This window comes from Dromaius novaehollandiae, chromosome 23 (genome assembly GCF_036370855.1).
Source record: "Dromaius novaehollandiae isolate bDroNov1 chromosome 23, bDroNov1.hap1, whole genome shotgun sequence".
NCBI lineage: Eukaryota > Metazoa > Chordata > Aves > Casuariiformes > Dromaiidae > Dromaius > Dromaius novaehollandiae.
The window spans coordinates 5,930,762-5,946,185 of record NC_088120.1 but is presented as its reverse complement, the minus strand read 5'-3'; the positions used below and the strand labels follow the sequence as shown (position 1 = coordinate 5,946,185).

At 45.0% G+C, this 15,424-nt stretch overlaps 1 long non-coding RNA gene across 1 annotated transcript in view; it reads right to left on the bottom strand.

Annotated features, from left to right (window-relative positions):
• Positions 1-15,424, bottom strand: part of LOC112981207 (uncharacterized) — a 410,306-nt gene that overhangs the window by 303,455 nt on the left and 91,427 nt on the right. Inside the window, exon 2 of the long non-coding RNA XR_010392653.1 lies at positions 11,466-11,595. This is a non-coding gene — a long non-coding RNA (uncharacterized LOC112981207). The remainder of the gene's footprint in view (positions 1-11,465; positions 11,596-15,424) is intronic.

Here is a 15,424-nt window from a genome sequence, read left to right as displayed (position 1 = left end):
TCCAAGGTGGCACCTAGGTCATCAGAGCCCTTGTTGACCTTGAAGAGGCGGAATGTGTCAATCTCGGCTCAGTAGGGTGCTTTCAAATGTCTGTCTGCTGCTTATTACAAATACAGTATGTATCACATTATGGCCCCTGGCATGAATAATGTGGAGCTACCAAAAATACAATCACCATGGTAACAGCTTCTCAATGACAGGAAGGCTGGATGCAAAAAACTGGCCTGGGAAGAGGTCAGGTGCATGTAGATGGTGTTTTGGAGGAGAACGGAGTGTGAGGGACTGACCTACTATTATCCAAAATGCAATGTAACTGGAAGATGATGACCGAACCCTGTATCTGGCTAAGGGCGGCTCTCCCCTCATGTTCCTGTTCAAAGCAAGGAGCTGTGGTTGTCCAGCAGTTCTGAGGTGCAATTCAGCACTTTAAGACACTCCAGTTTCAGAACTCAAGAAATACCCCTCGTTCCTTCTGTGAGACTACTGCGCTTGGAGACTCTTGTGTAGGCAGGGCTCATCATCAGCACTGGGCAATTCCAGCCAAGTCTCCTTACGTCTGCATTTGCAAAAGTGAAACCCAAGTTCAACACCCAGTTGGTGTATTTCCTATCTTTGTATTGCCCTCTCAACCTAGCATAAATGATGAACATCACACCATTAGCCTGTCCTTAGGCTTTTTCCAAGGACCAACTTCTTGCAGGCATCCAGCTGGGACTGCCTGAAGTTCCAAACAATTCACTGTGGGATTCCTTGTGCAGTTAACTAATCCTTTGTGATTTCATCGCAGGGATTTTCTTCAAGGGTATTTGTTTAATCTGTGAATATTTCACAGAATCCTTTGGAAAAATGATTTTTTAGCCTGGGGGTTCTTCACAAACAGCTTATGTTGATTGTGTGTTATTTGTGACATGTCTTTGATAGTCTGAATCACTGGGCATTGTTTCTGGTCTTCAAATGACTAGCTGAAACAAGGATGCTCCCCCTGACAGGAATTAAAATAAACACACAAGTCATTTGTGATAAAATTCTGCAACAACTAGAATTTGTGCTTGTGTTTCCAAATTCCCTGTGCCCTTCTGTATTCCCATGATAACTTCCCATCGTCAAATGTAGCAAATCACACTTCACTTTTAAGGGATTCTTGGATAATTTTGAAGAATATTTGCTAGTTACCTGTACTCTTTAGGAACAAAGCCCCACACTGCCTCTGCTCCCATCAACCCATAAACCCTCTGGTGCAGAACAGCAACAGAAAGTGAGCAGTAGTTGCAAACACTGCTTCAGAGAGTACTTGATCTAAAGATGAGACTCCACCAGTTTGTGTTATGAGAAGCGTGGACTGGCCAGAAGAGCTCTTGGTACTCTCTTTAATGGGTAAGAATCCCATTTCATTTTGGCAACGACCTTTCTTCCTTAAACTGAGCTGGCTGGAAACAGTTCTGCTTTTTCAAGGTTTTCAGCTGCAACCTCTTTCTGTTTGTGCGCAGTGCTCATCAAGAAAGGGTATTCCTATCTGCAATCTATTAGAGGATCAGAAACCTCCTGGAGTACTTACAGTTGAATTATATCCTCACAAGGACCATTGCCATAAGGGACAGGGGTCTGCTGAGCTAAGTGGAGTCCTTGTTCCTCTACGTAGAATCGATTCCCTTCTCTGGAAGGGGACCTGCAATCACATCATAATTAACTGGGTTGCCATTTTATTATTGGTTTACTTTAGGGAAAGTCAGGGGCTGGACAGGGTACAAGACACAGAAGTTCTAGATAACTAGGACTGGGATTTTCAAAAGAAGCCAAGGTTACATCTCTACTGCAGTCACAGAACAACTGCTGTGCAGTACAGAAATATCTGAACTAGTCAGAAATATTTCATGCTTGTTGGAAGGATAAATTAGTCCAAGCTGGGCTCTACGCTTGTGAAAGTAAACTATTATCAATAATGAATTTAAGATGTCCTCATTTATTTGGGCATGGTTTTGAAGGGTGGGTAGAGATACAGAATACACAGAACATCTGTATGTCTTTGACTTCAGGTCTAGCATGTCCTTAGAGGGGTAAGTACCGATTACTGTCTGTCAATCCATTCTTGTGTCCAAGTATCTTAACTACCTTTGAAATTCCCAATCTGCAAGCAACAATAACAAAATAGCTAGAATAGCTTTAGGATTAGAAGACTGGGTTGGCTGGGTTGTATGCCTTCCAGCCAGTTTTTAATCTCTCTGTGTCTTGTTTCTCCTTTATTAAACATGGACAACTGTACATCTTTATTTTTACAGGTTCATTGCAGTGATCAGCTCTTAGGCAGGTACAGCATTGCTAGGATTACCTATCTGGACACTGCATAAAACCATTCTGAACTGAAGTATTGTGGGATCACTACAGAAACTGAGCAGAGTGAGATGTAATGCAATAGCTTTTTTTCAGAGTTGCACTTGTATTACCTATAAACTGAAGAAGTGCCAATGCAAAGACTGCTTGCAGATTCAGCATCAGCTCTAAGGTAATCTCGAACTGTATATCTTTGGGGAAGATTAAAAAGTGAGCTTCAACACTCTGGGCACCTCATTCCTCGCAAAGAAGGTAAGAAACAGGAGATGATATAGACACACTCAAATATTTGGGATATTAAGCTTTTTCTATTGTTATTAATGATACAGTATTAACAGTTAGAGACTGGTTTGGAGATTAAACTCCTCCTGTGGTTTGTAATGTAGTTTTCCAGAGAAGGACAGTCTAGTTTACCACCTAAACGTACACTACTTGAAAGAGATTTCTTTTTTTGAACAGGTGAATTCCCTTCCTCGTACCTTAACTCCTGTTCATGAGTCCTGGCCACCAGCTCACCCCCAACTGGAAGACCTATGCTAGCTTGTCTTGGTGGGTTTATCCATCTGGACAAGAACCCCACAGCAAGGCAGTAAAGGATGTCCTATTACGAGCTGCCATGCAGGGTTTGTGTGTGCTTAGCCAAGCAAAGTAATCTTGCCTCTTTGCACTCCGTTCAGGTAAGTCTATTTTCCCTGAAACAACCCCACCATTACTCTCATATGGCTGTGAGTTATTAGCCCATGGAAGTCCAGATATATCATTCCAAGCGTTAGTCCTAGCATGGTTGAATAGGACACTTCATCACTGGAAGTTCAACATTCTGGAGCAAACATCCCTCGGCTTTTAGTGGTTGTCATTCTTTCATTACTCACTGCAAATGGGAGAACAACAAATGAAAGGCTCTCTCCCTTTTCTTGCAGCGTTACAGTAGATGGGCAAAGATAGCCAAGGCAATACATTGCAGGATACACTGCTTAACTTAGAGGTCTCTGTGCTGTAGCTCTTTATAACTTATTCATGATTCATTACTCTTTCTGGGTTGAAAATTGAGAGAAGGCCATTAAGTAACTGGAATGCATATTTATTCAAGACTAAGCAGATGTTTTAGAAATGAAGCTGCAGATAACAAGTCAGCAGGAGACACCAAGTTTTTAAAGGCAAAACCGCAAACAGCACGGACAGAGGCCGCAGTGCCAACAGGAGACCTCCTGAAGCATGTGAAAAGAGTCTCCCAGCCTCCTCTCACCAGAGTTGGAAAGGAGACTGTGTCAGCTGGATTTCTAGCATTGCATCCTGCATTAGGAGCCAAACTTACTGAAATGGGCCTTGCATTACACCCCTCCTCGTGTGTGACATCCAAGGCAGATGGAGGACCAATCCTGCACTGCTGCAAACAGATACCATTCCGTCTAAGCAAGAGAAGCAATGATAATAATTTATGCCCAAGTGAGGATCCAATTCTTAATGTTTTGTTAAATTCCAATCTTCCCATCCACCATTTCTGATGAATATTACAAGCCTTTCTATTTTTTTTTTCATTTCTCAAATGTCAAGTAGATCTTTTACAGCAGCTCTTAAGAAGATAAAGGGGATTAAAGGATCATTTTATCCTATTTAAAGTTAGCTCTGAGACGATAGGAGTAAACAGGCACATTTTAAAGGACGTTAATCTCAATCCTTTCTTACCCCTCCCTTTCCTCTTCTCCTTTTCTTTTTCTTCTTTGCTAGCAAAATTTCACTTTACTGGATGTATTCCCTTTTGTGGGTGAAATGATTGCAAGAAGGCAAGTTCCACCATCCTTTCTCCTCACTTCAAAAAGCAAACACAAAATACCACTCCTGATTGCAAAATTAAACATAAGTTTGAATTGGGCTGTCAATCATGGCTTAGGTTTTACGGCAGAAAGATGGAGGGAATGAGGGGGGAAATAGAAAGTTCTTCGGCAAATGGAGGAAACCTGTCCCTGCCACTACCACCTAAAAAGCAAGAAACTGCATACTGGCAGAAGAATGATGGAAATAGCATTGTTTAAGGAAAACCAAGTACCAGAAATAAGAGCTTTAGACTATCTGTGGGGATTTCAAAATAAGTTGTCAGAGACTGGAAGACAGACTTGTTAACCTTTAATGAGGGATAGTTAGCTCACTCTTAACACTTACAAACTAAACCCATACAGCTAGCATTTTTAGCCTGAATGGATTTATTTTTAGAAAAAGGGTGCCAAACTGGCATCTCATTGTCCCTGTTTAGCCACAGAACAGGGTCAGAAGAGGCAACTGCATTCTCCCACAGCCATACACATCAAACCTGGCCCTCAACGCGCCTTTCACAGCACGATCAGACAGGCGTCTCCGACCCTGTCCGAGTTACTGCCCTTTCTGCTGGAGGTTAGCGCACGATTAGCTGCTAGTTATTGTCTCCTAGCTGGAAAAGGACACTGACTGACAGTGTGTGTGCCTCTGGACCAAAGCCGGTTTGCATCCCCTTCACTCGGCATTGCGACGACCTTGCAATGGTCTCGGGGCACAGGCAGCAGCTGAGGGGTGGGAACAGAGCTGCCAGCACTCCCCTGAGGCCACAGAGAGGAAGAACAGCCCTCTCAAAGTCACTCTTCGGCTGAGATCAGGTAGGGGAGCAGCACATAGCTACCGTACATACAGCTAGGTACAGGGTGCTGGTCTGCCCGGCCTCAATCCGGTAGGGTTCACAAAGACGTCCTTAAATTTAACAACAGAAACATCACCTTTGACATCAAATCTTAGGAACTATGCTCAATTCAGGATCAGGGTACTCAGAGGGTCCTGGAGGCAGCCAAAGAAACCACCTGCCTGCAAGCTCACCTCGCACATGGCAACCCCTGCCAGACCAGCAAGGGCTTCTGTCGGACAGAAAGACAACCATTTCACTCAGATCAGACTGAAAAGGTAATTCTCAGATGCAGCTGTGGACTGCTGATTTGCCAAGGACCTCAAGCATTGCTTAGCCCAAAGTCTTAGTTTTCTGGCCACACTGTAGACCTCTCCGTGAATCCAGGGCACATGAGGAATCTGACAGCTGAAGACCTGCATAAGCGTCATGAGCAAATGGCAAAAACTCAGAGGACTGCCTGTGCTACAGTTTTCTTGGGGTGTCTCTTCCAGCAATAGTTTGCCACAATTTCTAGAATGGAAGTTATTGGTATGGTTTGCACCACATCCAGACTGTCCTGTGACAACCTGGTCAGCACTGGTGGAGGCACTGATGATGCGTGTTGCTCATGAGGATGCTGAGTGGGAAGGAAAAGAAAGATCTACTGTCAGAAAATGAGTCTTTTACTCGTCTCAGCAGACTCCAGATAATCAGGTCTATTATTCTCCTTGATAAGAATACAGGAATGTTTCTGCTGCACTGAATTATGGGTTTTAATTGCTGCTCCTGTGAACACCACCCAGAGATTTGATGAGCAAGTTGGGTTCATTCCTTCTTGAACATTATCTCCAGGAACCCAGACCCAGCGTGAGCTTTATTATACAGACGCAGTTTGCAGAAGGAAGTGTCATTACAAAGCAGAAGGAGGGAGACTACTTCAAGAGCGTTGCCAGTAGCTCTGCTGTGAAGCTGCCTAGAGCATCACTTTAAACAACTGAGCACCCCGTTGGCTGGCGGCAGTCTCAGACGCACCAAGGACGTGACTGCTGTTCCATGCCCTAACGTAGATGAAAATACCGTCCTGTCTGCAGCAGCAATGCTGGGGGTTGGGGCAGACTATTCCTTAGCCAATGTCCGTGAAGGTGCTCACACCATCCTGTAAGGTCCCTTCTGGCACACAACATCTCTACACGAACAGAAGGCACTTTGCTGGTATAAGACATACAAGTTCATCTTCTCTTTCAGGTGAGACTTAACGGATTGATCCCAGGGCACCATTACTCTGCCCCTTCCACCTCCAATCCTTCCTCTTACTGCCTTCCCACTCCATGATCCTGGATGTCACGGCTGCCCAACTCCCCGACCAGGCAGGCACACTGCATTTGGCACAGGGGATCACAAAGCTGCAGAAAGAGCTGCCTGATGGCGGTGGAGGATGGGGGAGAACCAGACCTGGCAGGGAGGATACACCAGGAGCTACATTTGGGTGCGTTTCATTCTCAGGCATCCAGAGAGGTGGATCTGAACACAGCACGACCAGCATTAGCTGTTGCTGCAGGAGCTCTTAGCTGGCATCATGTACTGCTGTTCCCAAACCAGGAGAGCATGGCTTGAGTAGATATGGTTTCTCCCTCTCCCAGAGAGTCTAAGATTTAGTTCATTGTTTATTTCCCTTAATCTAAAATAAAAGTCATTGAGACTGAAAGTGCATGTTTTACTCTTTGTCTGAGAAACATAACAAAGAAAAACAATTGCTAAGGAAGGCAGTACATTTCACTTGCAAGCTTTCAAGGGATTATTATCAGCGACAGGAGAGAAAAAAATAGCAGCTTTTGAAACTTAGGGGAAAATACTTTGACAGCATCCCCATTAAACAGCTTCGTCTTTAAGCTGTAGTAATTACGTTCGCTTAATACTAGACAGTAAAATATTTACCAACAACACAGGGAATTAAATGAATTTTCCAGCCACTGTATAGCTACACCTCCAGCTCTGCCCCTCGTGCAGCTGCTTGTAATAGGAGGCCCTGGAATCCGGCTGTGCTGTCCTGAACTAGTGGCCCATACGCTACAGGCAAGAACCTATCACCACTGCCATCTAAAGCAGAGTTACTCCTATCATGGACCACCCAAAGAAGAGCATCATCTAGGCGTCAGGCAGAGAGGTCCTCTGTAAGCCCAACATGTTGCGATAACAGCCAGGCCTTCATCCTCACACAGCGTGGTATTTCCATTCCCACTATCTTCCTCCCAGACAGAGCTGCTTCTGTTCTCCTTCGCTTGAGCACCCCAGGGCTCCAGGTGCTTCTTCCTCAAGCTTTCAAGCAGGCGGGCTGCGTCTCTCAAGCAGGAATGTCTCCCTGCCAGGGCTGGGGAAAGTGGAGTCTCCCTCTAAAAAGAGTCTTTCTAGTTATTTTTCCCCACTTTGCCTCCTTTCTCTACTTGCTCTATTGCTCCTGTCAGTCTCTTGGGTGGTGAGGGAACCCTCTGTTGCACGAAGCCCATCAGTCCCCAAATAGCTGAAATCACATAAATCCATGAGAGCCCAAGGCTCAGAGACCGAAGCCTCCTCTGACAGAGGAAGATCCACCATGGCCCCCTTTACTATCTGGCTCATTCAAAAATAACTGCCTAGATTGCTGCCAGATGCTGGGCCATTAATACTGAGCATTATCTGGGTGAACGAGACCCTCAGTTAATAGCAAAAAATACTTTTCTTCAATGAGGGTAAGTTCTGGGTAAGCACTTTGACACATGCAGAAATTACATAGGACATCCTGAAGAAATGATTGTCAGGGAAAGCCAGTAACCTGGCTTATCAGAGACTGTCACAAGCCAAGCTCCAGCACAGCCTTTCTCGGAGAAAAGCTGCTGAGACGGAAAGCGTACGAGTACACAGTAGCACATCGATCCCACAGCCTGGAGCCTGGAAGATAAAGACTCTAGGAAAAGGTTCCAAAAAATAATTTGGACATATATTATCTCACACAATACAGCACTGTATGCGGTGATGGTTTTTCACTAGACCCCAGCCGGTGGTTTCAGAGGGGGTTCATGGCCTGAGCAGCACCACTCTGCGAACTGCAGATATTTGGCAAAGGAAGAAATAAAACGATGTACAGAGGAGGAGAAGAATCAGCCTGTGGCTACAGGGTGTTTGCTTAGAGTATGAGGCACAGTCAAACTCATTCTCCCTCTTTTTTTCCACACCACATTGCTGGTCCCCTCTTTATCCACGCTGTATACATATTAGCTCATATCTGCCTCCTCTGCAAGAAAAACCAAAATCACCTTTTTTTCAGAAAATAAACCTGGGCATGGACCAGAGGGTAGCTCATGTCAGTGTCCACATCCTACATACGATGCGCCTGCAAGCCAGACTACATCACTCAGGCTTGGGCATCTGGGGCCCTCTTGGACCTATCTACAGAAGAGAGGACAGATGAAGCCTTGAAGATTCCCTGGTCCATCACTTGGGGACTTCGTGCAAGAAGAGTATTTTGGCACCCACACTCAGCTCGGAGGATCTAGACCCTTTTCTCTGTGTGTTTGTGTGTATGCTCACTTGTTTACCGTCTGGATGATGGTGATCACAGTATTTCCCCCACAAAGATGGCCCAAGGCTTCTCAGCAAATTGGCCCAAATGAGATCTTACTGCCTTTCTGGATAAAGGTGGGGGGGGGGGGGCAAGTCTAGGCTGCCACTGCTGCAGAAGGTGATAGATAGACGGAAGAGGCATATAAGAAAGATTATGATGACCTGAAACACCCAGACACAAAGGACCATGAAAGGACTAGTGAGAAGGAGAGTGCATTCAAAAACGAATTACAGCCATGCCTCATCACCTCAGCTGAAAGAGGAGTGTCACCGTGCTGCTTGCTGAGAACTGTGGACTAAGGGTAGCCCCTGCCCCAAAGACTTACAATTAAAATAGAAAAGATTGGAAAACAAGGCCCAGAGACGTTGCTTGACCATTTACCTATTACCTGAACACCACGGTACTGCCCAAGTCCAACCCTAACCAGAGCAGCTCTTTAGACCGTGCCTCTCGGTCATGCTCCAGAGAGGTAAGCAAATACTCAAGTGCTCTGATGAACCAGAGCTTAAACTGAACAAAGCTAAATTGAATAAAGTCCATTTTAACTTTGAATGAGCACCTCCACACAGGAGGCTAATATGGTTTAACTGACCCACTTGAGAAGTTAATTTGGATTAATTTTCCTGAAAGCTCTCATGTAGGGGAGTCCTGCATCACCAGTGGCCTGGAGAGTATTAGGAAAATGACCTCTTCATTAACCTGCTGTCACTAGTTTCCTTCTCGGCACTCATGTAATACTTCTTTTTTAGCAGTTTACCGTTATGTCAGACTGTATAACAAAACAAGCATTAAATTACTCTGCCATTTGCCTGAGAATTTCAGCCATGTAGATGGATTTTAAATCACCACATTGGGCTAAAGAGATCCTCTGCAACAGGTACCTTACCCATAATGGAAATTTCTTTAATACCTTATTGATTGATTTCTTTATTACCCTTTGACGAAGTTTAACACAGTAAACAGAATCGATCCCAGAGGCCAAGAGCTGGGGCCGGCCGCTCTGCGCCTGCCGGGAGTAGGTTGGATTCTCAAATCGAATTATAGTTATTGTTCTGCTTGTAGCATTTTTTATGTCTCATCATGACAGATGGCTCTCTAAATGATAGCAGATTTGTATTTCATTAGGACACTTAGTCAAAAGATCAATACTGCTTCCACGCACCTTTCTGAGAATGCACACACAAACGGTGCAGGCTGCTAGGAGCTTAATGCGATTTAGATAGCATTAGCTACACAGCAGACATATGTTTTTCTTGTAATAATGTCTCATTGATTCTAAGAAAGCAGTCCTGGAAACCCAAGTGCTCTTATTGTCACACTTCATCTTTTTCTGTGCCTGGTGGAGAATGGCATGTTTTTGGGTGCTGTCAGGGAAGATGGGCAGGGCAAGGAGACAACCTCTGTGCTTCACAGAGCCTGGACATGGCTCTGTCTCCAATCTCCATTGCCCTCTTGTGGTCCTTGAGCAACATCTCACGTGAAAAAAGACCTCTACAGACCAAAAAATTATTTCTAAATTACAGCCTGCAACACAGAAGGAGGCTGTTTCTGTCTTAGAAGAAAGGTAAAACATTTCAAAAAGGCTTTGTTTTGTTTAATACCTTCCCACTCCCTCTCATCTTTCTTGCTTTCCCCCCTCCTTCATAAGCATCATTGATTCAATTCAGGAGTTACTTTAGAGTCACAGGCTATATTGATTGATTTTGGTTGTAATGAGTCTTTTCAATGTAAGCAGTGGTGCATAAAAAATTGGTTCTAAACCTCCCCCTTATGGTGCATTGATTTAGTGTGATTAAAAGTGGATATAAGGTTTTAGTTATTCGTTGCCTGGTGCACAGATATCACCAGAGACAACACTGGAAATCAGGCTTCCAAAAGCACTGATTGCACCTTAAGGTACAAGGAGCAAAAGGCACACACAGTCCTCCAGATCAGCAGAGCTGGTGGTGAAATGAGGACTCCTTGATCTCTGGGGAGGAGGGACAGGGAGGTGGAGGCGTTCCTGCCTCCCGGCAGGAGACACGCTCCCCATGACATGAAGAGCTCATTTCTCTTAAGGTGGAGAGCACACCAAGCCCACCCCGCAGCTACGTCTTGGCTGTCGTTCAAAATACCTTTGGACCATGGAAAGGATGCAGAATCACCAGCTGACAGCTCAGCCAACAGGACTGAGGCTGGAGCTCTTGTGAGCTCGTAGCAGATGGGTTCACCACCTTCCACAGACTGAGTCTGCACAGAGACGTGAAGCTGACCCTCCCTTAGCCCTGGCAAGTGCTTTAATACCTGGAAGACACTGGGAAAAAGTCTGTCTTGGAGGATCTTGCTGCATTTAATGACTTGCACATATAGAATTACTCCAAGAAGGAAAGAGAATAATTTGCAGCAGGGATTTGAACCCAGGTCTCCCACAGCTGCAGGCCTACCGATTCGGTGTGCTTGCAGTGCAGCCAAATTAGGACTGCTGAGACAGAGCAACCTTCATGCCAGGCTATGAAAATGGAAGGCTGCAGGGGAAGGAACTGGCATTTGCTAGATGTGGGGCTGTGGGGGATGTCCTGGGGGGTTACCTTTACCTTCACCCACAGGCTTCCCCCAAAATACCCCGACAGCTTTTCCTTCCACAGTATTCTGTCCAGCTCCCCCCAGTTCTGCCCCCTGGAAACTCTCTATGCTCTGCCCATGGTCTAATCCCTCTCCCTCCGTGCCACAGATGTCAAGGTGGGAAGAAGTCTCCTTTCTACTAATCATCTTCCAAATGTGACCTTAGCCAGCGTTACCCCACAGTACAGGAGGAGCAGCACTCCCATGGCCTGGAGGTGCTGCTGCCAGAGCCATGAGTCTTGCAGAGGGCAAAACGGCCCCGCACACCTCTCCATAGCACCCGCATCACCCAGCGCCACTTTCACTGACCTTAACCCTCCACTGACATCATATCACTGACTTCATCGTTATCACTTCTGATTTACATCTGGACCGCTGAGATCAGTCGCAGGCCTTCCCTCCTCTTTTGATGCTCAGTCTCAGGAGCCTTTGACACTTTCTTTAAGAAGGAGAGAGAGAGGGGAGGAAAATCTTCTCTTAGTTTTATAAAACATGTTTTATGTCGAGCAGTGGTTACAGCTTCATGAATTGCAAAACCATTTTAAAATCTTGGTATTACAGGAAAATCCTTTCTGGTTCACTGCCTCTGTCACTAAAACTCATAGCATGCACCTTGACAAACCAATTAACGCCCCTAGTTAGACTGGAATCCCAAAACATATTTTCTAGGCCAGTTCCCACTCCTCTGAACAAATATTTCATCTTGCAATACAATTTAGGGAGCTCGGAGGGAGAGTCGCAAGTGTGTGGGGGAAGCATGTTTATCAGAGAGAAGCTAAGAGAAACCCAACAAGCATATTCTTTATAATACAATATCTTCTCAGTTTCATTTCCTCTCTTTTGTGCATGGAGTGGCACGAATTGCAGCATCAAAAGCCCTGAGGGCAGAGAACTTTTGACCTGGCCCTGACTTGTCATAATAAAGTCTCCTGGCCCCGAAGTCCCCATTATAGTTTGGACTTTGAAGAGCAATAAAGAATGTCAGGCTGACAAATACATGTTATCAGAAGAGATTCCTCCTTCAGTTTACAAGATGACTCCACAGTTTTATTGCACCTCTCTGGAGGGTCCCGGACTATGTGCTGTTATTTTTTGTTCCCACTTTCTGAGAGATAGGCAAACAGCTTCGTATTACCTTTGAGCTCAGAGTAGCTGTCACTCCAGGGCCTTAAAAATTTTAATGGGTAAATCCTAAAAGGTCAATGACTGACAAAATCAAAACAGATAGCTAAGAGGGAAAGAAAATATAGATGACAACATAGACTCAAGCTAATATGGATACATACTTCTTGGCTATCAAGCTCCAAATTCTGTCATAAATTGACTCCAAGACGTGGAGTTGTACATTGAGAGCTCCAAACACCATTCAGTACAGTGACAAGTGAACATCTTCACCAGCAGGACATATATATTTGCTGTAATTACCCCCAAATCCAGATACTTCTAGGAATCTGGAATTTTGCAGAAAAATCCTCATTATATTTCACGGCGACAATTAGCACGTTATTACCACTCTCAATTGTCTTTCAATACCTCCTAAAAGCTCCAACTTACAACCAGGACAATACAACACGTACCAAGTTTTAGTACCTGTCTCAAAGAACTGAAGACTAAACGGAAAATTGAAGGCAGGTGTTTGCAAAGACAAGAGAAGCTCTTACATCATGTCTTGGATTTCTCTACCCTAATCTCAGGCTGAGACAAATGATGTCAACGCTTTACTGACCGTGAGTCTTATCTCCAACACTGCAGGGAAGCAACAGGGGAGAGCAAGTGAGAGGCAGCTACGGCCAGTGGTTAGAGCACAGCAGAGCCCTGAGAGTATATTGCTGTGCATGGAGAAATCCTGGCCACATTGAAGGTAACAGAAAAATCCTCACTCCTGTCATTGGGACCAGGATTCTCTTCATAGTCCTCCTCCTTTCCTTCTTCTTCTAAAAACAGGCACTTAAATAGGATGCATTTAGCTATGTGCCACAAGAAGTTGGTTTTAAGCTCTGCCTTGCTGAGTGGCCCCATTCACCAACACAGGCCTGCCCTGAAAGCACTGCTCCACTCCAATGTATGAGAAACTGGCCTTAAAATGTGTATAAAATGGCTGGAAAATGTTCCCTACTTGTCCTCATTAGGGTGCTTTCAGCTTTCAGATTACAGGTGACCTGGCTCTGGCTCACAAGAACAAGGTGTGCCCATGCCGGTGGCCTGACCCGAAGGCACCTACCTGACCCAGGCTGAGAAACAGCCTCACCCGGACGGCGAGCAACGTCTGTCTACATCATTAGCAAGCAAATCATTACCTTTGGTATCTGGATCATAAGTCTTTTCTGTTTCCTAGCCTTTTTCTGTAGTCACTGTGTCCAGTTCAACAGCTGCTGTGCCCCACTGCAGATGTATATAAGTGGCAGCTGAATGTGTCCCTATATAGACAGACGGGCCAGTAGATACCCAAATAGAGCACGTACCATCCCTTCAATAATACATACCGTCACTTCTCTGAATGCAACTGCAATACAGTAATTATTCTATCAAAAGGACATCTCTAGGCTTTTTACTGCAACAGCTATATTTCTTCTTTAACACCTGTCTATTGATATTTGTGAGTGTATTTGTATTCTATATGTTATTTATACGAACTGTACTTCTAAAGTATATTTTTAATATATTATACTTTATAAGTATAGCATGTACTGTAAAAACAGGTCTTGTACAGATTAAAAAAAAAAAAGCATTTGTGAGCCAGGCTGATGGCTGGCTGATTAAGTGGCTAATAGCTTTGTATCCATTACCTGCAGCACCCCATGAGTGGAGAACAGGGTTCAGGAAAATAAATACACATCGGCAGTAACTCGAGGAAAAGGGCTGGATCACGTGAACGGCCATACAAGCGCAGCGCCCAGAGCTGTGCGGTGGACATGCTTGGTGAGCAGTGAGGCACAATTAGGTGAGTTAAGTACAATAACAATGAAATGCTGCATACTTTCCACTGCAATAAAAATGATAATGATTCTGCTGAAAAAATATCATTACTTCACACTCATTTAATTCTGGAAATCTAAATTCACAAAGGAAACAAGAAGCCCTTTAATCTCCTGGTAGATAAATAGCCCAATTTTATTTCTGCTATTATTTTTTATCCTTTTCCAAGACATTTTGTAAGACTTCAGAACATGAGAGCACAGTTTAATTAACATTATCACATTAAAAAGCAGAGCCACAATTTTCATGGAGTTTTAATTGAAATATAATACTGTCTCACTTTCTTTTTTTCATCAAGCATAATGATGAAAATCACAGTCTGCACTGATTGCTGGATAGTATGTGGTATATTAGCAAGGAGGCTTATCAAAAGTAGCCATTTGGATAGCTGAGTATGATCTTTTCTTGCAGAGCTGCACCTAGTTGCTTTCCGAGCTGAGACACGCTCTGTTCCCATCTCCAAAACGATTGCTTTGTCTCCACAGGTGATGCCAATCACATGCAAACATTTTTTGGACGGAGGTTTGTGCACCTGCTCCTCAGCTGTGCACAGGATAATAAGGCAGCAAATAACATCTTCCATCAGAGGATCTCCAAGCTCTCTAAAAACGTTGCATCCTGTCCCTCGGCAGCCTTTTGGCAGCAAGACTCAAACCTGGGACCTCTGACTAAAATAATGCAAGACTTTACCGCTGGCCACAGCTGTAGCAATGTTCTCAGCATCTCATCGCAATCTAGTCAATGCCAGAAGGTCACCAGCACCGTACAGTGCAGGTGCCAGCTCCCAGCTCTGTATCATGCCCGTGAGCACGGGTAGAGAGGTCGTTTTGCCCACGGTAAACAGGTGGGAACAACGTGCCGCGGCTCACTCGGCAGGTCAGAGGCAGAGTCACTGCACCCAGGAGTCCCCATGGCTGTGCCAACCCAGGAAACAACGGCTGACGTGCATCTTCAAAGCCCTCTGAGGGAACACATAAGATGAGATTTGCAAAGCTGCCTGGGAGGTCTGGACATCGTTATCTTCTCTGGCTTACCAAGAGCTGCACGTCCATCTCCTGCAGGTGGAGAAAATGTGAGCTGTCCCGACTGTGAAACTTGGTAGCAGTATTTCTAAGGCAACCAGCAGACCCAAGTGCAAGGAGGGCTTTGCTGGGTGGGTTTTCTCTACTGAAACGCCCAACCGGGGAAGCTGGCTGTAAGCGTGCACAGCTCCTACCGATGGCAGACAGCCGAGTGCAGGCTGCTGCTCACGGGGCAGCCACGGCCCCACCACCATTGCGTCCAGCCCGGCT